The sequence below is a fragment of the Macaca mulatta genome, chromosome 1, assembly GCF_049350105.2.
Source record: "Macaca mulatta isolate MMU2019108-1 chromosome 1, T2T-MMU8v2.0, whole genome shotgun sequence".
NCBI lineage: Eukaryota > Metazoa > Chordata > Mammalia > Primates > Cercopithecidae > Macaca > Macaca mulatta.
Window position 1 is genome coordinate 139,038,353 of NC_133406.1, and position 23,773 is coordinate 139,062,125.

Below are 23,773 nucleotides of genomic sequence, written 5' to 3' on the forward strand. Positions count from 1 at the left end.
AAGCATGGTATTTTAACCAAAATTGGCTATGACTGACACAGATCAATGTCTTCTTCCATTAGGATGTTCCCTCTATCCCATTCTCCCTCGTGTAGGAGTGATTTCGGAGTTGTTGAAGGTATTTTTGTCTTATAAGACTACTTCAACTACCCTCTATGGCTGTCATGATACAAAAGTGCAAGGCTAGTGTTACATGACTGAGCCAGGAGCTAATCTGGGAGAAATTCATCCAAAATACCATATGCAAATTATAATTTGAGGATTTGATTCTCATTGACACCTAATTAAAACAAAAGTTCTATTCTTCGCAGAATATATTTAGTAACCCAGTATATATAATTATAAGCACATCACACTTGTTTTTCCTTTTTTTTTTTTTTTTTTTGAGACAAAATCTCACTCTGTTGCCTAGGCTGGAGTGCAGTGGCATGATCTTGGCTCACTGCAACCTCCACCTCCTGGGTTCAAGCGATTCTCCTGCCTCTGCCTCCCAAGTAGCTGGGACTACAGGTGCACACCATTGCACCCAGTTAATTTTTAGATTTTTAGTAGAGACAGGGTTTCTGCATGTTGCCCAGGCTGGTCTCAAAATCCTGACCTCAAGTGATTCACCCACCTCGGCCTCCCAAAGTGCTGGGATTACAGGCACTCACCACCAGCTGGCTAATTTCTGTATTTTTAGTACAGACAAGGTTTTACTATCTTGGTCAGGCTGGTCTCGAACTACTGACCTCAAGTGATTTGCCCACCTCGGTCTCCCAAAGTGTTGGAATTACAGGTGTGAGTAATTCCACTTGGCCTTTTTTTTTCCATTTTTAATGGAAATCACATAAAAAAATTAATCAAAATTTTCATATATTTGTATGCTATTGGTTATAAATTTAGGATTATTTCAATGAAATATGTGAGAAATTACAGATTCGCCTTATATAAAGAATATTTTGTTATCTATAAATTTATTAAAAGGTTGAGAGAAAATTTATATTAAAAATGCATAAAATATGAAACAAAAACAATTAAAATGAACAATTGAATAAATAAATAAAAATCATTCTGACTTTAGATCATATCCAGAGCAGGATACATTATTAAAAGGAAGATGCATGTTTTGAACAGAAACAGTGAACATATGTTATTTGATTGTTGATAACCTATATAATGAAGAACAATTAATCATAAGAACTAGAAAAAGATAAATTTCCTGCTGATTTGACACACAAAAAAACCCTGACATGAGCAAAGACACTGTAAAGTTCAGAATATGTCAGTATGACATAAAGACATCAATAACAGATAGGTTAATAATTACCTCAATCTAAGTGTATTTATGATTACAGCACAAGAAAACTTGAAATGCTTTGAAATGTCACTATTTATCCATGAAAATCAAGTCATAGGAATTTTCCAAAATTTAGCAACAGTCCTAAAAACTTACCATGATGCTATCAATAATGAATTTTGAAGCTGAAAGAAATTTTCTAAGCCATCAATTAAAAAAAAATTAATCAAACCTGACAGAAGGAAGACTAAATTACCTTTCCATTCTCTCTAAAGAAAATTATATTTTAACATTTTATTTTCTGAAGAGGAGACTGAAGGATATGTAGCCAAGGATGTAAGAAAAAATAGTCATAAAATGTTTAGAGCAGTTAGTTAATGAAAATATTGTTACTTGTATGATTCATGATGTTTGTTCACTTTTGTTTTGTTTTGTTTTTGAGCTGGAGTCTCACCTTGTCACCCAGGCTGGAGTGCAGTGTCACAATCTCAGCTCACTGCAACCTCTGCCTCCCCTGGTTCAAGCGATTCTTCTGCCTCAGCCTCCCGAGTAGCTGGGACTACAGGCACACACCACCATGCCCAGCTAATCTTTGTATTTTTAGTAAAGACGGGGTTTCACCATGTTGGCCAGGCTGGTCTTGAACTCCAGACCTCGTGATTCACCCACCTCGGCCTCCCAAAGTGTTGGGATTACAGGCGAAAGCCACCGCACCCGGCCACTTTTTTAAATTAGTAATTTGTTGTGATGTCTTTTCTTATTCTAACTGTATTCATTTTCATACCTAAGTTTGTAGTCTTTTTCTTTTCTTTTCTTTTCTTTTTTGAGACGGAAGTCTCCCTCTGTCGCCCAGGCTGGAGTGCAGTGGCGAGATCTCAGCTCACTGCAAGCTCCGCCTCCCGGGTTCACACCGTTCTCCTGCCTCAGCCTCCCTAGTAGCTGCAACTACAGGCGCCGGCCACCACGCCCAGCTAATTTTTTGTCTTTTTAGTAGAGATGGGATTTTACCGTGTTAGCCAGGATGATCTCGATCTCCTGACTTTGTGATCCTCCCACCTCGGCCTCCCAAAGTGCTGGGATTACGGGCGTGAGCCACCGCGCCCGGCCGACACTTTTTTATTTTTTCAACTTTAGATATTACGTGTTGACTTTGTCCTTTGAATATTATGATTCAGCTCTCTGAAACACACTGCTTCCTTCCTATAGGAGATAAAGAAAAAACCAACCAAACAAACAAAAAACAAAAAGCCCACACTTCTGCCCCTTCCCCCCAACATACATAATTTCCCACACTTATATATTCTTATGACTATGCAGATTTTACTTACAGTTTGGCCATGCATGTACTGCGATATATTTGTATATATATAATGTATATTACATATATTATGTGTATATTACATATATTACGTATATTCATGTATACTTTTGGTATTTTTTTCTTTGCTCAGTTTTCTATGTACTTATTACAATTTATCCACACATTCTTGGAGCATTAAAACACATGAGAAAATATATCAAACTCATGGACACATCACTCCTGAGTTATCTGTCTTCCTCTCCAGTCCCAGCTGCTGCATAATTTTCATCCCGGGGGGTTGGTTTCACTGGTCTCCTGGTTGGAGTTTCATTTCCTGGATCTCCTTCGTTCTTTGTTTAAGTCTTTCTATTGATGGAGCTCAGCTTCCAGAAATTTCCTGGTTAATATAATATGGAAAATAAATTCCCTGAGAAGTTGAATATATAAAAATGTATTTATTCTGCCTTCATTCTTTACTCATAGTCTGACTGAATACAGAATTTTAGGTTAGAAGTTATTTCCCTTGAGGATTTAAAAGGCATTTTTCCATTGTCTTCTGGTATCCAGTGTTGCTATTAAGAACTTTGATGCCGCTCTGATTCCCTACTCTTTCTGTGTCGGCTGTTTTAATTCCTTTTTCCCATTCTACATGCTCTTCTCTACAATATAACATTTATACTTCTCCATCACAGCTGGAATCTATGTTGCCTCTACTTGAACCTGGTGGACCTTTGTAACCAGAATGAGATGTTAATGATGCTACCTGACTTCCAAGGCTAGATAATAATAATAACAATGGCTAATGTGGTCTCTCTCTCTCTCTCTCTCGCCTGTGCATGTGTGAGCAACTTGTGAGCTCACATCATGATTGTCTTAGCCCATTCCTGCTGCTACAATAAAATATTTCAGACTGGTTATTTATAAACAACAGAAATATATTGCTTACAGTTCTGGAGACTGAGAAATCCAATATCAAGGTGTTGGCAGATTCAGTGTCTGGTGAAGCTGCTCTCTGCTTCCGAGATGGGTATCTCAATCTAAGTGTATTTACAAGATGGTATCTTGTTGCTATGTCTTCACATGGTGGAAGGGGAGAACACTGTGTCCTCACATGGCAGGAGAGATGGAAAGGTCAGACAGTTCTCCGGGGCCTCTTTTATAAGGATGCTAATCCCTTCTTGAGGACTCCATCCTCAATCACCTCCCAAAGACCTCACCTCTTAACACCATCAGCTTGGGGTTTAAATTCCATTATATAACATATGAACTTTAAATGAACACATACATTCAAACCATAACAATGATATAGATACCACATGAGAGGAGGAGAAGGAGGAGGAGGGACAGAGAGAGAGAGAAATGCGAAAGGTACCTCAGCTATCTCAGTCCCGACTGGTCAAGTCTTCCCAGATATGTGATGGAAGCCTTTGAAATGTTCAAGCCCAAGCCACAGACTAAAACCTCTTGAGACACTAAGCCAGAACAACCCAGCTGAGTCACTCTGGATTCTTGTCTGTCAGGAATCATGAGACATAGTAAGTATGTTATAGTTTTAAGCCACTAAATTTTAGAGCAATTTGTTGTTACACAGCCACAGTAAATAGGACAATTTATCACTCCACTTCCCACCTCCATCTATGCTTCTTAGATTCTCTCTTTGTCTTGAGTTTTCTGAAAGTTCACAGTGATTTGCCCAACCATGGCTCTTTGACTCTTTTTCCATATATTTTCTTATGCACCCATTGAAAAATTCAACTTATAAACATCCTTCAGTTAAGATGAGTTATTTAAATTAATTAAACCTTCAAATTATTTTTTTGTTAATTTCACTTTCTCTATTTTCTTTATTCTTTCACTAAAAAAATTATATTATTTTGATGATAAAACTCCTGAATCAATCACATAGGTCACTTTTCTAACTTCGTGTGGGATTTTCTTGACTGCACTTTGCAAGTCTTTATGTCTCACTCAACAAATATTTACTAAGACCCTACTCTGTGCTAAGATGCAGCAATACAAAATAAGTTAACTGAGATTTTAATTTCTACTATCAAATATTTAATTTTAAGAACTCATTTTTGTCTTCTGAATGTTACATGTTATTTTCTCCTTTTTTTGTTTGTTTTACGTTTTCTTCATCCTGTTGCGTTGTTTTTTTTTGTTTTTTTTTTTTTTTTTAGTCTCTAACTTTCATGTTAGCAGCTTAGCTAACATCACTGATGATCCTTGGATGACATTTGTTAATATTTTAGACACACACACACACACACACACTATGGGAGCACTATATGTTGTTAACAGGTAGACATTGCTGCAAGATTATCCGGCTGAGCCATTTCACTGGGAGACTCCTGACTGTCACTATCTTTTAGGTCTTTTCTTCTGGGATATTCATTTATTTAAAGAAAAACCTTTCACTCTTCTTTCCAGAAGACGTAAACCTGATTCCAGCATTCTGGAAGAGTGGGTATAGACTTCAGCTTAACCCTCCCGTTTCTACTGTGGCCTTCCAAAAAGTCATTCTGTTCACTCTCTCTACCCCGTCTTCTGCCCCAATATGGAAAAAACAGTCCTGGCTCTGCTGGGTTGCGGGTGGATCTTGGTGGGACAGGATGAAGGAAAGAGGATAGTCTAACAACTTTTTAAGCAGACTTTCAGTTTTCATCTTAATTTTCAACCCTACTTTCAGAAGTACCTACAACCCCTAATTTGGGGGCCTTCCTTGGGTTCTATTGAGCAACTCAGCTTTCTTCTGTGTTTCCTTCATTACAGCTCTAGTTTTCTGTTTTCTTAGTTGCGCTCAGTAAATTAACACTCATCTATCTTCTTTTCAGTTTCCAAAATTGGTTGTTGTCATCTGTCTTTTCCTTTTATTTGTTTATGAAAAAAATCCCTTTACTATTACATCAGTGAAGTTTTAAGAGTGGAGGGAAGTGAAAGTGTTCAATTCACCATCTCTGAACAGAGGTCATTTTCATTTTCTCTTCAACCCATCCATGCAGCTCTCCTGATCTTCCTCTTTCTAAGGACACAAATGCCTCCCTAATCATCACAGCAAAGGACCCCTACTGACTTCTTATTCTAAAGGAGCCCACTGTGCCATTTGACACTGTTAACCACCCGCTTGTTCAAACTCTTCCCTCTATTTTCTGTGACACCGCTCTGTCTCATTCTCTTCTGACTCAGATCACTCTTTCCCAGCACTCTTACTTGGCTTCTTTTCCTGTATTACCTTAAATATCCTTACTCCTGGGCAATAATGCTATAATCTGGATTATGTGCCAGGCACTGTACTAAATAGGCACTTTGTGTGTAATACATTTCTCAACAACTCAGGTAGGTATTATTAAATAATCCATCTCACAGATGAAGAGACCAAGGGCACAGGAAACTTAAGTAATTTGTCCAAAGTCTCTCAGCTTTTTACCACTGTACCTATTGCCTCTACAAATGCTACATTTTTTAGCTTTCCCTCTTATTTGTTTGCAGTCTGCTGGACTTTCTCATCGACTTCCAGGGCTTAATCTCTCACATATGCCTATATTCAGACAACTCTGAACTGTCCATATTCAGTCCTGCCTTTCTTCTAAGCTCCAAAACTCAATGTCCAAGTATCTATTGGAAACTTCCATCTGCATGTCCCACAAACACCTCAAAATCAAAATATCTGAGGTCCAACCATGTCATTTCACCACTTTCTTCTCAAAACAACACAACCTGTTTGGTTTTTATATATATCAGTTAATGGCATCACCACTCACCTCCACGGGAAAGTTAGAACATTCAGCGTTTGTTCCGACTTGCTCACTCTCTCACCTCCTATTTGAAATTTGCTGCCAGGACTGTTGTTCTCTGAAGGGCCTTCTGATTTCATTTCATTTCCTCGTCATCCTCCCACTATCCTTATTAAGCCCCTACGTGCTCTTCACAACAGCTTTCGCCTAACTAGTCTCAGCTCTAATCTGCCACATCACCATCACAGCTGTCTTTCTAAATACCTTTTTAAGATCTGTTCATTCTACTTATTTAGGGTTGATAGGTGGTTGACTCTAAACAACCAAGTCTTGGGAAAGAAGGGGCTCCTCACATACAAAAATATAGCAAGGTTCCTTAAAAAAGTCTCATGTGTATGTTTACAGATTAATACACGTATACCAGGAAAAAATAAGAGCTGTAATGTTCCAAAGCATTGGTGATTAAGGACCAATGAGAAACTAAGATAAAGCAGTTCTGAAATTCTAATGATGAGCTGGACATTCATTTATGTATTAACAATTATTTATTGAGCACCTACTGTGAACCAGCAGGCATTCTTCTAGGAACTGGGACTGCTGCCATGAAAAAGACAGATAAGGTTCCTGATACCACGGAGTTTATATTCCCATAAAGAAGACAAATGAATAAGCAAATAAATATGTAAGAAAATATCAGATGACAATGAGTACCATGCTGAGAGCTAGGACAGGATGATTGCCTTGAGTCATTCCTCTGGGTGGCCAGGGTTGGCCTCTCCGAGTGGGTGGCATTGAATACTGATGTGCCATGACAGGCTCAGGGCTCCTTGGCACAGCATCAGGGAGGCCTGAGAAAAACTCTGCCCTGTCCTGAGAGGCAGAAGGCCTAGTGAGGAGAATTTTGAGGCAAGCACCCTAAGGCCCATCTGGGGTCTCATTTAGTGGCCTAGGGCAAGTCTCCCCTCTCTGGGCCACTGAAGTCCTTTCTGCCCCTAGCACACTGTTACTTGCCTTGCTGGGCCCTGCTTCCCTCAATTCTCCCCAATTTATGATTCCTTCAACTGCAGAGCCTGAAATAAAAAGGCCTGGCTGGGCCTCTATTCTGTCATGGAGCATTGCTTGGCCAGTGGGGCGAGAGCTCCAGACAGCCAGAGCATGGGGTGGCAGATGCCAGGAGCTGCTCCAGGCAAACACATGGCCGTGGCTCCCTCACCTGCCAACCACACCTGCCAGGCAGTGGAAACCCAGGGGACAGCCCTAACATTCAATTTCACCTTCTCCTCAGGCAAATTTTGGAAGTACTCTCTGCCCAATTGTGGAATTACGTTTACATGTCTGTAACTAACATGTCGGTGAAACGTAAATATTCATGATTGAACTTTTTAAAATAGAGGATGAGGGAAAACAACAAAAATGACTCTCTGTCTACACACACACACACACATGCATACACACACACACACACGTGCGCACCCACACACACACATTCAGTGAATACAAATACCAGAAGAAACTTTGGTATGTATACAAAATAAATCAAATTTGTCAGCTTTGAAAATCTGCTTAATAGATGACTTTTCTAAGGAATCACTTCTCTAGCTATTTTGGAAACAGATTGGAGACAGATTCTCCAACAGCTTCTATTTTCTATAGATTCTCTCTTTCTAAAGTTTCCAAACTCGTCTTACGGGCCTGAAATTTTGTGTCTTTTACATTTGTATTCTCTCTTGTTAGGTCATTCTCACAAGTCTCTAAAATGATCCAATTCTTCTTACTAATTGCTAATGTAATTAAGGGCCCTTTGGAACTATCAGCATAAAGAAAGCATCTCATTCTGCATCATCCGGCAAACCAGGCCATGTGGAGGAAAGAACAGTGATTGCGGTCACGTTTATGTGTTTAAAGAGATTGACTGAGGCCAGGTGCTGTGGCTCATGCCCGTAATCCCAGCACTTTGGGAGGCTGAGGCGGGCAGATCACTTGAGGTCAGGAGTTGGAGACCAGTCTGGCTAACATGGTGAAACCTTGTCTCTACTAAAGATACAAAAATTAGCCGGGCGTAGTGGCACATGCCTGTAATCCCAGCTACTTGGGAGACCGAGGAAGGAGAATTGTTTGAACTCAGGTGGCAAAAGTTACAGTGAGCCAAGATCGCGCCACTGCACTCCAGCCTGGACGACAGAGCGAGACTTTGTCTCACAAATAAATAAATAAACTGAATTGTGCCTACATAAAAAATAAGTACTTTTAATTGGTAAGAAATATAAAGGCATTTTAATATCACAACTCTGTTTGGCAAATAGAAGGGATTACTGTGCTTTTAAGCAAGTTCACAGCTTTGAATTTATTTGTTCCCTATGTTTTACAGGGAATACCCCTAAGATGGAAAGTGAGTTGCCAGAGGTCACATATTGAATATACAGCTGGGCCAGATAACAAATTGTAGCCTCCTGGCTTCTCACCAGCACTCAAAAAGCAGTTCAAATTAAAAATGTGGAAGGAAGGAAGGGAGGGAGGAAGGGAGGAAAGGAGGAAGAAAGAGAGAGAGGGAGGGAGGGAGGAAGGAGCGGAGGAAAATAAATACATGAAGGAAGTAAAAGAGGGAGGGAGGAATCCCAACAAGTATTCTTTCTTCTGTAATCCTTATCTATTTGTTTATTGTCTGACCCTCCCACTAGAACGTAAGTTCCATAATGACTAACATTTTGTCTATCTCTTACTACTATACGCTATACATATATTAGTACTTAGTGCAGTCCCTGGTACATAGATATAAATAAATAAATAAATAAATAAATAAATAAATAAATAAAGTCTCTCATACTCATCCTGAAGTGTGTCAAATGGAGTGGACCATTTGAAAGCAGCTAAATAATACATCACAGTGTCCTTCTGCTTTTTTATTGAATTTCAAATAACAGAGGCGTAATTGGTGGCCTCAGTCTGTAGTTTATTCTCCTGTAGCCAGCAGTTTTATCTCTCCTTGTCCCATTGCTTCAGTTGCACTGAAAGATGCTTATCCAGTCTTTTTGGGGCGCTTCAGGTCCTTCTATGTATTTTAAGTCAGATCATCTTAATTATATCCTCCTGATCTGAAAAAAAATTAGCCAGCAAATTCTGCAGGATGAAATAATAGAAAATTTTATTTACATAAATTATAAATATTATGGTCCCTGAAAATTTAATGGTTAAAATCAACATCGCAAAATCACATTAAACTTTATTGCCTGGAAAAGGCCAAATTAAATAAGTGAGACATCTAAATTAGAAAGTATTTAAAAAGTAAAATTGACCTAATTTCTTTACAATCCCCCGGATTACAAGAATGAGTGTAATCAAGCATTGTTGAGGAGATAGCCTTTACCGAATGAAAGAAATGGGTCAAAACCAGCTCTCATAAACGTGAAATAAACAAATGCTTCTCAAGTGCTTAAGGGATCTTAACATGTTTACTCAGAGCCCTTTAAGTCTTTTAAGTATCATTTAAGTATTGTTTAGACTCAACTGGCTTACTAAATTTTGTCTTCACATGTTATTCTGCCTCCATGTTCATCCTAATTCTTGTATATTCCATTGTCTGCAATTTTTAAATCTGTTCTCTGTGGCAGCAGGGGCATTGACAATTGAAGAGAAAAACCAAGGGATAAATAGATGAAGTGCTTTGTGTACATTCCCACAATTCAGACAAGGATTTCCAATTGCTAGAGTTTTATCTCTATCACTAAATGTGAAGTGCTAAACACAGAATAATTTCAGAAGGTTGTATGGTAATTACTCGCTTGATGTCCTGCTTATTCAAAATGCAAGTGTCTGCCTTAAGTAACAAAAGGGAAAATAAATGAAGCTCGTGGATTTAAATACACTGAAAAGTCATTGTGTGCCAGTCTTGGATGAGGCCTTTGCACTTGCTATTCTCTCTGCCTGGAATGTTCTTATTCTCAAATAGCTCACACCCTCACTTCATGCAGGTCTCAGATCAAATGTCATCTGAGAGAAGCCAGCCCTGACTCCTAGCTAAAAATGCACACATCCCCTCTACACTCCATCTCCTCAGACGTACTTTATTTTTCTTTAGTGCACTTAAATTATCACCCAACGTATGATTTGTTTGAAATTTATTTGTCAACAATTTCCCACCAGAGTGCAAATTCTAGCAGATAATTGCTTTGTTGGTGACCCAGAAGAGTCCAATGACTCAAATATTTGTTGACTGAATGATTTAAAATCACAAAAATCAGTGATATTTCTTTCTTCTTAAATGCCATTTTTTTTAAATTTAGAAAGTGAAAATTCTCTGCTTTGAAAAAAAAAAAACCTCTCAGTAAAAGCCAAAAAGAAAGCATCAAAACCTCTAAATCACCAATGTAAAATCTAGAGCTTTCATAAAAGTATTTATGGAGACACTTAATGTACACCTAATACTGATACTGTATGAGCCTTAGTTAAATAACTACCAAGTTCTTAAATTCAGTTAATTCAGTGCAAGAAATCAGTCAAACTGGTTGTTTGCCGTTGCATAGAGAAATCAACTAGTTGCTTGGTTCCGTTTTTTCAGCAATGACTTGGCTTCAGGTAAAACAGCATTGGATCTCTAACTGAAAACCCAGTGGCTCAAAGTTGGCTTTCTTTTTGGACTTCCCAGTTCCCTGTCACATTTAAATTTTTGTGCTTCACTAATGAGTTATAGGTTTTATGACATCAAAAAAGATATACCTTTATAAGAATCCAATTCACAAATATCTAGCACTGCATATATGCCACTACTAAGGGTATAAAATTCCCATCCCTAATATGTTTACAGTGTAGTAGAGATGCCTGAGAAGGAAATATATATGCAAAATTCAGCATAAAGTTCTGCACCCCCAGCTGAGCTTGCATTCTTAGGCACGCAGGCTCTGAGGGTGTTCTTAAAGAGGCTACTAGAGGGAGAGTTTCTTACCTGAGGCTGAGCTGCCTGAAAGTTGACTTCAAAATTATTGAAACCTCTGTGGGGATAGCAATGGAGCTGGAAAAATTCATTTCAAAACTGCAAGCAGTTTTCTGGAGAATTTGACACTTGAATACTCTTTGAGTCAGAGTATTCTTTTATTTTTGGAAAACTATCTAAATGGGCCCTTCAGTTATACAAATGAAAAATTTTAAATCCAAATCAAGAAAGATGACTTTTGAGAAGTTTGTAGCTTTAGGGAGTTAAATTGCTATTGCTACAAGGTAAAAACAAACAAAAATAATCTACTTGATATCTCCCCTTGACATCTCAGACAACTCAAACTCAACAAATGAACTTACGATTTCCCCTTCCAAAAAACCCTATGCTTCACAGCCACCCACCACTCACTCCCATCTTCTGGTTCTCAATAAAAGGTACTTCTAGTCGTTACTGATTGTCTTTTGCCTGTTCTGGTAGATCTGGTCCTTCGGCAAGTTTCATCATTTCTGTCACCAAAACACATCTCATATCTGTCCACTTGTCTCTTTTCCACTGCCACCTTGGGTCCAGGCCATCATTACCTCTCACTGAATTACTGCAGTGGCCTCCTCACCTTCCACTCCTGCTCATCTCCACTGAGTGGTTCATTCTCCACTTAGGAGTCAGAAAAGAACTTTAAAAATTCTTTCGCTTAATAATCGCATTTTTTAAAAAAATTAATAAACCTCATTTTTTAGAGAAGTTTTAGAGTCATAGCAAGATTGAGTGAAAAGTACACAGAATCCCCATACACCGCATTACCCCCAACAATGCATAGCCTTTCTCATTATTGACATCTCACACCCCAGTGGCACGCTTGTTACAAATGACGGACCTATGCTGACACGTCACCCAAAGTCCATAGCTTGCATTACGGTTCGCTCTCGGTGTTGTGGATTCTATAGGTTTGGACAAATGTGTAATAACTTGTATCTAACAATTAGTTTTTCACGCCTGTAATCCCAGCACGTTGGGAGGCCGAGGCAGGTGGATCACGAGGTCAGGAGATCGAGACCATCTCTACTAAACCACATCTCTACTAAAAATACAAAAAAATTAGCTGGGCGTGGTGGCAGGCTCCTGTAGTCCCAGCTACTCGGGAGGCTGAGGCAGGAGAATGGCGTGAACCCGGGAGGCGGAGCTTGCAGTGAGCGGAGATCGCGCCACTGCACTCCAGCCTGGGCGACAGAGCGAGACTCGCCTCAAAAAAAAAAAAAAAAAAAAAAAAAAAAAAAAAAGAAAGAAAGAAAAAATATTAGTGTTGTACAGAATAGTTTCACTGCCTTAAAAATCCTCTATGCTCTGCCTATTCATCCCTCTCTGTCCCCTAACCCCTTTCAACCACTTGTCATTTTACTAACTCCATGATTTTGCTTTTGCCAGAATGTCATATAGTTGGAATCAGACAGTATGTTAACTTTTCAGATTGGCTTCTTTCACTTAATAATATGCATTTAAGCTTCCTCTATGTCTTTTCATGGCTTGATAGCTCTTTTCTTTTTATCGTTGGATAATATTCCATTGTCTGGAGATCCCACAGTTTATTTATTCATTCGTCCACTGAAGGACATCTTGGTTGCTTCCAAGCTTTGGCAATTATAAATAAAGCTGCTATCAGTATCCACGTACTGGTTTTTGTGTGGATGTAAGTTTTCAGTTCATTTGGGTAAATACCAAACAGCGTGATTGCTGGATTACATGATAAGAGTATGATTAGTTTTGTAAGAAACTGCCAAACTATCTTCCAAAGTAGCTGTATCATTTTGCGTCCCCACCAGCAATGAATGAGGGTCCCTGTTGCTTCCTCTCTTTGCCAAACTTTGACATTGTGAGTGTTCTGGATTTTGGCTGTTTTAGTAGGTGTGGAGTGGTATTTCATTGTTGTTTTAATTTACAATTTTCTAATGGCAGATGGTGTTGGATACCTTTTCATATGCTCACTTGCATTCTGTGTATCTGCTTTTGGTGAGGTGTCCGTGAAGCTCCTTTAGCCCATTTTAAAATTAGCTTGTTCGTTTTCTTATTGTTGAGTTTTAAGAGGTCTATGTATATTTCAGATAATAACTTTATCAGATGCGTCTTCCAAAAATATTTTCTCCCAATCTGTGTCGTCTTCTCATTCTATTGACATTGTCTTTTCCATAGTAGAGGTTTTTAATTTTTAAAAGTCCAGTTTATCAATTATTTCTTTCATAAATTGTACCTTTGATGGGGCATCTGAAAAGTCATTGTCATAACCAAGGTCACCTAGATTTTGTCCTCTGTTATCTTCTAGGAATTTTATAGTTCTGTGTTTTATATTTTAGCCTATAATTCACTTTGAATTAACTTTTCTGAATGATGTAAATTCTGTGTCTAGATTTATACTTTTGCATGTGGATGTGCAGATGTCGCATCACCATTTGGTCAAAGGAATATCTTTGCTCCATTGTTATTTCCTTTGTTCCCTTGTCAAAGATCAGTTGACTATGTTTGTGTGGGTCTATTTCTGGGCTCTCTGTCCAGTTCCATTGATTTATTTTTCTATTCTTTCACCAATATTACTATCCCAATTATTGTTACTTTATAGTAAGTCTTGAAGTTTGGTAGTGTCAATCCTCTAACAGAAGGAGCTTTTAAAAGCAAAATGTCAGCTGGGTGCAATGGTGCATGCCTATAATCCCAGCACTTTGGGAGGCCAAGGTGGGCAGATCACTTGAGGTCAGGAGTTCGAGACCAGCCTGGCCAACATGGTGAAACCTCGTCTCTACTAAACATGCAAAAATTAGCCAAGCGAGGTGGCATGTGCCTGTAATCCCAGCTACTCAGGAGGCAGAGGCATGAGAATCACTTGAACCCAGGAGGCGGAGATTGCAGTGAGCCAAGATGGTGCCACTGCACTCCAGCCTGGGTGACAGAGTGAGACTCCATCTCAAAATTAATATTTTAAAAATAAAATAAAATAAAAGCAAAATGTGGTGGGATCTGCCATCTCCTCTCATGGACCATAATGGCTTTTGTTTGACACAATTGGAAACACTGATATTACTAAGGCTTTGACTAGAATGGCATATTTTCAAATATGATCAGACTGCTTTGAGGAACTGAGATTGACTTTATTCATTTATAATTCATTACTAGTGACTTATTTTATTCCTTCATTTGGGCTTTGGGTCCCTGATTCATTGCATGCCTTGTGATTCTTGTTGAGATTTAGGCATTTGAAAAAGAGTCACCTTCCCTTTGAGAAGTCAAGGTGGGAGGATCACTTGCACTCAAGAGTTCAAGACCAGTCAGGGCAACAAAGCAAGAACCCATCTCTGATGGATGAGAATCTCAAAGGAATCCTGCTTCAATTGCAGAAGCGTCATACTCCAGAACTTCAAAAGCCTTGGGAAGCTGCATGAGTAGTGTGGCTTTGGAGTCAGGCAGAGTTAATCCTGAGTTCCAGCCCAGCTGCTTAGTAGCTGTAGGGCTTTGGACAAGTTTCTTGACTTGAAACAGTTATACACACCTCATTTACGTTTACTGGCTTATATTAAAGGATGTTGCAAAGGATACAGATGAAGAAACATGCAAGGCAAGGTATGGGAGAAGGAATGTGGAGCTTCCATTTCCTCCTTGGGTGTGCCATCCTCCAGGAACCTCCGTGTATTCATCTATCCTGAAGCTCCAATTGTCTTCAAAGAGCCAACAAGAATCTCCATAGAAAGACTGGCCTAGTACCTTGTCTAAATAGTTCCCTTACAAAGTTCCTGACCTGTGATAAGTCAAGAATGTCACTTTCCAGCCCAGGAAGCTCAAGATATTTTGGGACCACAAGAAGAGAGGAATTCATACAGGTATTATCAGCACAGTCTGATGGTGAATCCTTGGTTTGGCTTCTAGCCTTGGGGCTTTAAAAAAGTTGAATTCACAATTGTTTATAAAAGTTCCAGCAAAGCCAACGTAAAAGTCTATATGATCTGTAACTATTCTTGCTATACTTTATACAAATAATCAGGCCAAGTACAATAGACTAAAATTTATTTTGCAAATAAATTGGTCCTACTATGATTAATCCTTGGTATAAATGGAGAAACTGGAGAGAGAAAAATTTAGATTCCAGCCCTGACCATTGTTTTTCAGTTTTAATTTTTTGACTATAATTTGGGCTAAATCCCGAATTATTTCCTGGCCACAAGAAATCTCTAAAGAAGAACCAGGTTTTAATTTTTGTTTTCATTTAACAATGCTTTTAGTTGGCTTCCTAATGGAAAAGGTTATTTTTTGTTATTGTTCTTGCATACAAATTATTTTTTGATTATAATCTTTGGGTGTATTATATCAAATTATTAATGCTGTGTGTCTTTCATTGTTTTACTTCTTCTAACAAAACCAAAATTTCAAAGGCTAGAGATGATTCAACCAAACCTGTGAATCTCCCTCATTTGAAATCCCACTGGGTGAGATCTGTTTTCCACTGCCAGTGCACTGCTGCTAAAACTACACAATATCAAGCACCCTCTCTAATGGCTCAGGAGCCATTGCAGAAGACGAGGGCATGTGAAACTAAGAACTGTGTTAGTGGGATAGAGCGTGGAGGCTAAAGCAACTCGATCTTGGATGTGGAGCTTCCATACTGACTTTTATTAACCCCTGTTCTGGGAAGGCCTCTGAGATTTCTATTTTATCTACTGTTCCTTGTGTAAGGGCATGCACTTACTTACTGTAAATTCTCCCCTTAGGCAGATTCACATAGCATTCTTGCCTTTCCCTAAAGAGTCTACTTCAATTGTGCTACATATTCTTCTCCTATGGTATATAAGCGCTCTGTCTGGGGGAGGTGGGATGGATAATGGTATGGTTATCTGCCATCTCATTTTGTGGCCACCCAGACATCATGGCTTCTGTCTGTAGGTCCCTATTAAATGTTCCTTTCTGAGAAGAGGAAGAAAAAAACCACGAATCCTTCAGAGCCTGCTTCTTATCTTTAGTATAAAGTCCAAAATACTGGGCTGGGTGCAGTGGCTCATGCCTGTAATCCTAGCATTTTGGGAGGCCAAGGTGGGTGGATTACTTGAGCCCAGGAGTTTGAGACCAGCCTGGGCAACATCGCAAAACCCCATCTTTACCTGCCTTCACCCCTCAAATAAATATATATATATTTATTTGATATATATATCAATAATATATACACATATATATGTATACACAAAAATTACCTGGGCATGGTGGCACACACCTGTAGTCCCAGCTGCTTGGGAAGCAGAGATGAGAGGATGGCTTGATCTGGGGAGGCAGAGGTCGCAGTGAGCTGAGATCGTGCCACTGCACTCCAGTCTGGGCAACAGAGCTGAGATCCCTGTCTCAAAATAAGCAAAAATAAAATTTTTTAAAGTCCAAAACATTTAACAAGGCCTCTAAGACCCTCTGCCAACCTTTCTACTTCTGTCTCCTGCTCCTCCTACCTCCTCGTTTTTCATTCCCTAGTCGTAGCAGACTTCTTTTCTTTTCTAAGTGTGCACGCTGTCATGTACTTTGTCTTGTTGCAAGAATATTCTTATCAACCCTCTCCCCCAGCCCAGCAGTCTCCCCCCACTAGGCCAATTCCTTTTTTATCCTTTGGGTGTTACCTTAAACATCACTGCTCAGGAAAGTTGTCCCTGATCCTCGTAAGTGTGTCAAGTCCAATGTCACATGCTACAGTTCTTCTCTATTCTCTTTTGTAGCACATATTAACTCACAGTTAGTTTGTGTAACATTTTGCAAAAGGGTATCCCCCTACTAGATTACAAACTATATGAGGCCGGGGACATTGTCATCCTGTTCACTGTGGTCTCCTTGGCACAATGCCTGGCATATGACATGGCTTCGATAAGTACTAGCTGAAGGAGCAAGTGATTGAAGCCTACAAGGTCCATAGTTACAGAATCACATATACATTTGAAGAGTATACGTTATGTTCTAAAATTACTACTGGCAGTCTTTTCAATACTAGAATTAATTCACAAGAACAGAATTCATACATAAAGAGTCATTATATTTGACTAGTAATTAAGTAACATAGAAAGACATTTTACTCTTTTTATTTTTTGCTTGTAAAATAGCTACAGCTGTTACAACAAGACAGATGTCCCTTTACTTTTCTCTGAAAATGGTATTCTGCAGAGAAGAAAATTATACCCAGTTATAATGCTATTACTAAAACTTTTAGGGTCCCTGGAAAAAAATTCGTGAAAAACCCATGCCTTTATTAATTATATAAGAAGCAGGACTCCAGCTGCTACATAGGTGCTATTTTTTACCTCTGAAAGCAGAAAAGGAAACTAATTGTGGAGAATGATTTTCTTTGCTCAGTTCTACTTTACTCTTTAATATTTTTTGTATTTTCTGTAAATAATCTTCATCAAGCTAACTGACTTTTGGAACACGAGCACCACTGGTTCACTTTTAATAAGGATTAAACTTAAGTAGGTATTATACAAAAATGCAGTTTTAAAGAAAAACCTTTAGGCCAGTCACCATGACTCATGTCTGTTATCCCAGCACTTTGGGAGGCTGAGGTGGGTGGATTATTTGAGGCCAGGATTTCGAAACCAGCCTGGCCAACGTAGTGAAACCTGTCTCTACTAAAAATATAAAAGTTAGCCAGGCGTGCTTGTGCAGGCCTGTAATCCCAGCTACTCAGGAGGCTTAGGCAGGAGAATTGCTTGAACCTGGGAGGCAGAGTTGCAGTGAGTCAAGATGGCACCACTGCACTCCAGCCTGGGTGACAAAGTGAAATTCTGTCTCGAAAGAAAAGAAAAGAGAAAAGAAAATAAAAGAAAACCTTTAACGTTTTATTAAATACTATAAATAACTTTTTGAACCATGAATTCGAGAAGATAGAGGCTCAGCCAGAACCCACTCTGAAATTATTCTTGGATGGAATAGATTTCACTGGGATTCAAACCTTCTGGGAACTCTGCAAATAACCAAGAATATGGTCCTATTGTATATATTCTTTTTAAAAGCTATCTTTAATAGGGAAATATTATGCTACGTCGTGAACCGTAAAAAAAAAAAAAAAGAAGAAAGAAAAAAACACTTTCTAGCAGGTAGAAATAGACAATGAACATTACAAGCAGGTAAATTATACAGTATGTTAAAAATAGTTGAAACTAAACCCTAAATCCAAAACAGGATGAAACGGTTAAAATGTATTTTCTTTCCTTCAAAAAGTTTCAAAGGTTCTACACACTCTGAAAGCAAAAACTGCTTACTTTTTAATAAAATTTTCTGGAAAAAATGTCTGTTCATTTAAAGTTTCTTATATATTTATTTATTTTTAGAAACAGGTTCTTGCTGTCTCGCCCAGGCTGGACTGTGGTGATGCCATCATAGCTCACTGGAACCTCGAACTCCTGGGCTCAAGCAATCCTCCTGCCTTAGCCTCCCAAGTAGTTGGGAATACAAGTGTGCACACCATGCCCAGCTAATTTTTCTTTTCTCTTTTTTGTAAAGACAGGGTCTTGCTGTGTTGCCCAGGCTGTCTTTGAATTCCTGGCCTCAAGGGATGCTCTCACCTCAGTCTCCTAAATTGTTGGGATTACAGGCATGAGCCACTGAACCCAGGTTCTTTTTGAATAGTAGGTGTATTCAAAAGTTGTTGGTCCATTTACTCTAAAATATGTATTAAGTGCCTACTATGTGCAGAAGATATGGCAGCAAGCAATATTAACACAATTTCTGCCCTCATGAGTAAATATTTTATATTAATCCAAGAATTTCATGGTGGCGAAGCAAATCTGAAAAAGCATGCATCATCTGCATAGCACTTACCCTAAAGTTAATAACTACTTTTCAAAGGCTCTTCATGTTTGTTTTGTCAACTGAGAGTCTCCTGAAATCCAAACCATTGTTTTTAACTGGAGGGGTGGAGATAGGGTAAGTCTTTGTTGCTGCCAGTACTATAATATTATATTATATTGTGACAAGGAAAACTTGCTAGTAGCTGTGTACCCCTTACTTCTCCTTATCCAAGGCATGTTAACTGAGCCATGAAGGATAGCATCAGGGAAAGTATTTCCTGACTGCAGACCCCTCAGGGCAGTCCAGGTGAAACTTCAGTTTCTACAAGAATTTTTCAGAACCAAATATGGGGCCACCTTTCAAGCCTAGGGTCATGAAATATTCTTAGTGTCCCAATGTCCAAATTGTGGAAATTGTTTTAAAGATGAAAATATCTTTAAAACATATCCAATATCTTAATATGCCATAATGTGCTGCAAAGGCATTTGTGGGAGAATCTGTTCTTTTCACCAGCCTAGAATCTCTCCCCACTTTTCCTGGTCCTAGCACCCTACTTTTTCTTTGGCAAAGCATCCCTCTCCATGACATGCCAGGACTGCCAATCAAGCAACCCAACTCCCTTGGCCAACCTATGTGCCTGGGACCTGAGCCAGTCCAGGCTGATTCTCCTAGGATTTGAATATTGAGCAGGGTGACTCAGGGTCAGAAAACATTTGCAGCCAAGACTTTCTGATGGCAGAATCCTGAAGAGATCATCCATTGGTTCTTGCCATCTAGATCCCCAAACTTAACTGAGCTACCTCATATATTCTTCCTGTAAAATTGCCTTACATTGTTTCTGTTGCTTACAATCAAGGAATCCTAATATATCTTCCCATATAAATAGATTGAAGTATGTCATTAAAATAATTACTATAGTTTTAAAAATACAGTATGTAGGCCGGGCATGGTGGCTCACACCTGTAATCCCAGCATTTTGGGAGGCGGAGGTGGGCAGATCACGAAGTCAGGAGTTTGAGACCAGCCTGGCCAACATAGTGAAACCTTGTCTCTATTGAAAATACAAAAAATTAGCTGGGTGTGGCAGCGTGCGCCTGTAATCCCAGCTACTCGGGAGGCTGAGGCAGGAGAATCGCTTGAACCTGGGAGGCAGAGATTGCGGTGAGCCAAGATCGCGCCATTGCACTCCAGCCTGGGCAACCAGAGCAAAACTCTATCTCAAAAAACAAACAAAAACATTACAGTATATATACTGAAACAGCAAAAATGAGAATTCATTTTGTTTTTCCTTAGGAGTTATCCAGAAGTTCACTCCTTAGACACAAAAGTAGTTTTAATGTGCATGTAATAACCGCGATTTTTCTGAATATATTGAGGAAAAGGCTATTCTTATTTGAAAAACCATTATTTTAAAAAAGTGATTATAAGTAGCCTAAGACCTTTTTATGAAAAACTGCTAATGTTCAAATACATTTTACAATGAATAGGCCAGGCATGGTGGTGCAGGCCTGTAATCCCAGCATTTGGGGAGGCCCAGGCAGGCAGATTCCTTGAGGTCAGGAGTTTGAGACCAGCCTGGCCAACATGGTGAAACCCTGCCTTTACTAAAAGTACAAAAATTAGCTGGGCGTGGTGGCGCGTGCCTGTAATCCCAGCTACTCAGGAAGCTGAGGCAGGAGAACCACTTGAACCTGGGAGGTAGAAGTTGCAGTGAGTAGAGATTGCACCACTGCACCCCAGCCTGGGCGACAGAGCAAGACTCCATCTCAAAAATAAATAAATAAATAAATAAATAAATAAAATAAAAATAAAAATTACAATGTATATAAATTCTTACCTCCAAAATGAGATCCTTATACCAGAAATAAAATGAGTCACCACAATGGCTGTGTGTGGCAGTAATTGCCACAGTCTCTTTGCTAAAAAATGCCATATATGTGTATGTGCATATAGATACACACAAACACAGATACACTCCTATTTAGGTTTGTACAAAACCAATACCTACTTATTCCACATTAGGCACCTGTTTCTTGAGGATAGAAAGTTTAATTATCAGACAGGAATTTTTTCCATTCTGATAACTGTTCAACTTTCTGACCATTTCCTAAGTTATAAAGAGGAAGCACATTTGATTCAAATGCACTTTATTCTACATAAACATAAACTTGATCACCAGTTTCTGACTTTTTAAAAACTTTATGGGCTGATGCAATATATAGATATAACCAGAAAAGTTTTACAAACTTCAGAATATAGTATTGATGGTGAAAATATGGCATAATAATAATAAATAACTTGATGACCTTGGTTTTCTTTTTCTTTTTATTTTTTTCTTTTCATTTTTTGAGATGGAGTCTCTCTCTGTCACCCAGGCTGGAGTGCAGTGATGCAATCTTGGCTCATTGCAACCTCTGCCTCCCAGACTGAAGTGATCCTCTCACCTCAGCCTTTCAAGTAGCTGGGACTATAGGCGCACACCACCATGCTGGCTAATTTTTATATTTTTAGTAGAAACAAGGTTTCACCATGTCGGCAAGCTGGTCTTGAACTCCTGACCTCAAGTGATCCGTTGGCCTTGGCCTTCCAAAGTGCTGGGATTACAGTTGTGAGCCACTGTGCCTGGCCAATGACCTGTATTTTTATAGATAGTGCTCTACAGTTTTGACACCCTTTCACAGACTATACCAGTCAGGTTCCAAGCAAAAAATAGAATTTTCGCAGAGGGTGCAATGAAGAGACATTAATTAAGGAACTAGTTACAGGAGTTGTGAGGTTAAAGAGCAAACCATGGATGCTGAAGCACCCAGAGAGTAGCAAGAGTAAAAAGCCATTACTTGCCCTAGAACCTAAGGGATATGGAGTGAAAACGATATTACCCAGAGCTCCATGAAAAGCTGAAGCCAAGGAAGATGGGCCTCCCAGTTTGCTTCCCAATACATGGTACAGAAGCATGAGCGAGGACAGAATTGTTTTGTTCCCTCTCTCTTCCCACCTTCTGATCTATTGCTAAAATCAACTAGAAGCCAGATGGCAAGGGAATCCTGGCAATGTGGTTAGTAGGAGGCAGCAAATCCTTAGAGTATAGAAATGAGCAGAGAACTGGGGGTTGGGGGGAGAGAGAATGAATCTAGGGGAAAACCGTAGAATAACCAGACACATACATTAACTCAGAATACAACAGGCTCAGAGAGATTAAACGCCTGATTAAATTTACACAGCTCATGATCCCTGATCTGGGGCTTAAATACAAGTTTCCAGACCCCACAAAGCCAGTGTTTTTCCCAATATGCTTTAGTTAATGGCTTAGTTACAGATGATTGATGGGTATTGTGTTGCTGAGTCAAATATAATATTTTATTTTAAACTGAGTCAACTAAATGAGGGTTCTTTCAGAGACTCTTTCTTGCATATCTGCCATGGGAGTTTGACCCAACAGACAGATTGTCCAGTGAACCAGGGGAACACAGTGATGATGACTGTCTTGTCCTGGTGAGATCAACAGAGAGACAGTAGAAGTCATGGGAGCAACAGAGAGGAACAAGCCAGCAAAAAGGAGACCCTGATGCTGTCAGAGAGAACATAATGTGGGGAAGAGCCTGGTGATGGAAGTCAGCAGCCTGAGTTTGAATTCACTCTCTCTTGCCCCCTGGGGTATTGGGTAATTAATCCGAGTTTCACTTTATGCATGTCTTACTGGGGGTAAAATACCTACCTCACAGGATTGGCATGAGGAGTAAAATAGTGTTTATAAAGAGCTTAGTATAGTGTTTGGCATGCTAGTTCTAATTAACCATAAAGCTACTATTTATTGGAGTGTTGACATGCTATTGCTATCCATAAAACATACATGAGGTAGAGCTTAATATCTCTCCTTTTAACAGATGCAGAGACCGGAGCTTAGAGAATGGTTTGTGTAAAATCACATGCCTAATACAAGTGTTGAGATCTGAATTGAAAGCACGTGCTTCTACTCCACTGCACTGTTCCAGATGAAGATGGGGTTCCAGCAATTTTACCAGTGGGGGCTCAAGTCAGGCACTTTAAAATTGTGCCTAAACACATATTTTCTTGAACTTTTCCATGTTAGTGTAATGTGGCGGACATGAATTATACACCTTTTTCTGGTTATTCCTCTCATTTACTGGCTGTGTCCATTGTTGACATTTCAGGGCTAGCATCAGCAATGTTACTGTTTTTTTAAATAAAGTTCAGTGTGCCCTTGAAGAATGTGCCTTTCACTATGAGATAATTGGTTTGGAATCCTGATGCCATTATTTTTCATCACGTGGAGCTGATTTGCAAGGAATATGGCTTTGATGCTTGAGGATTGGCTTTGCGCCAAGAAGTCATTGTTGGGGATTCTGGCTGTTTGATGTTAAGATGCAATCTGCTGAGATGCTGACTAGGCCTATTAATAGAAGTTCAAACACAGTGCCACAAGCTTAACTATGAAGGCCTGGAAAGAGAGGCCTGAATAACAATTCTGACAGAGCCAGGAGGTGTCATTGGACAGGACAGTGTGACCTCGACATCAAGTTAAGGACTTACAAAAGCACCTGAAACATGCCAACAGTTCCTCTCCATACTCACTCTCACTCAAATTCACTATTTTGGGCACATGGTATGCCCCAATTAGGTGTCTTTCTTTCCCACAGGATAGAGCTCCTTAGAGGCAGGGATTATGTCATTAATTCAGAAAGCATTCATTGAGTGCCTCTTGCCACTGCCAGGCATTG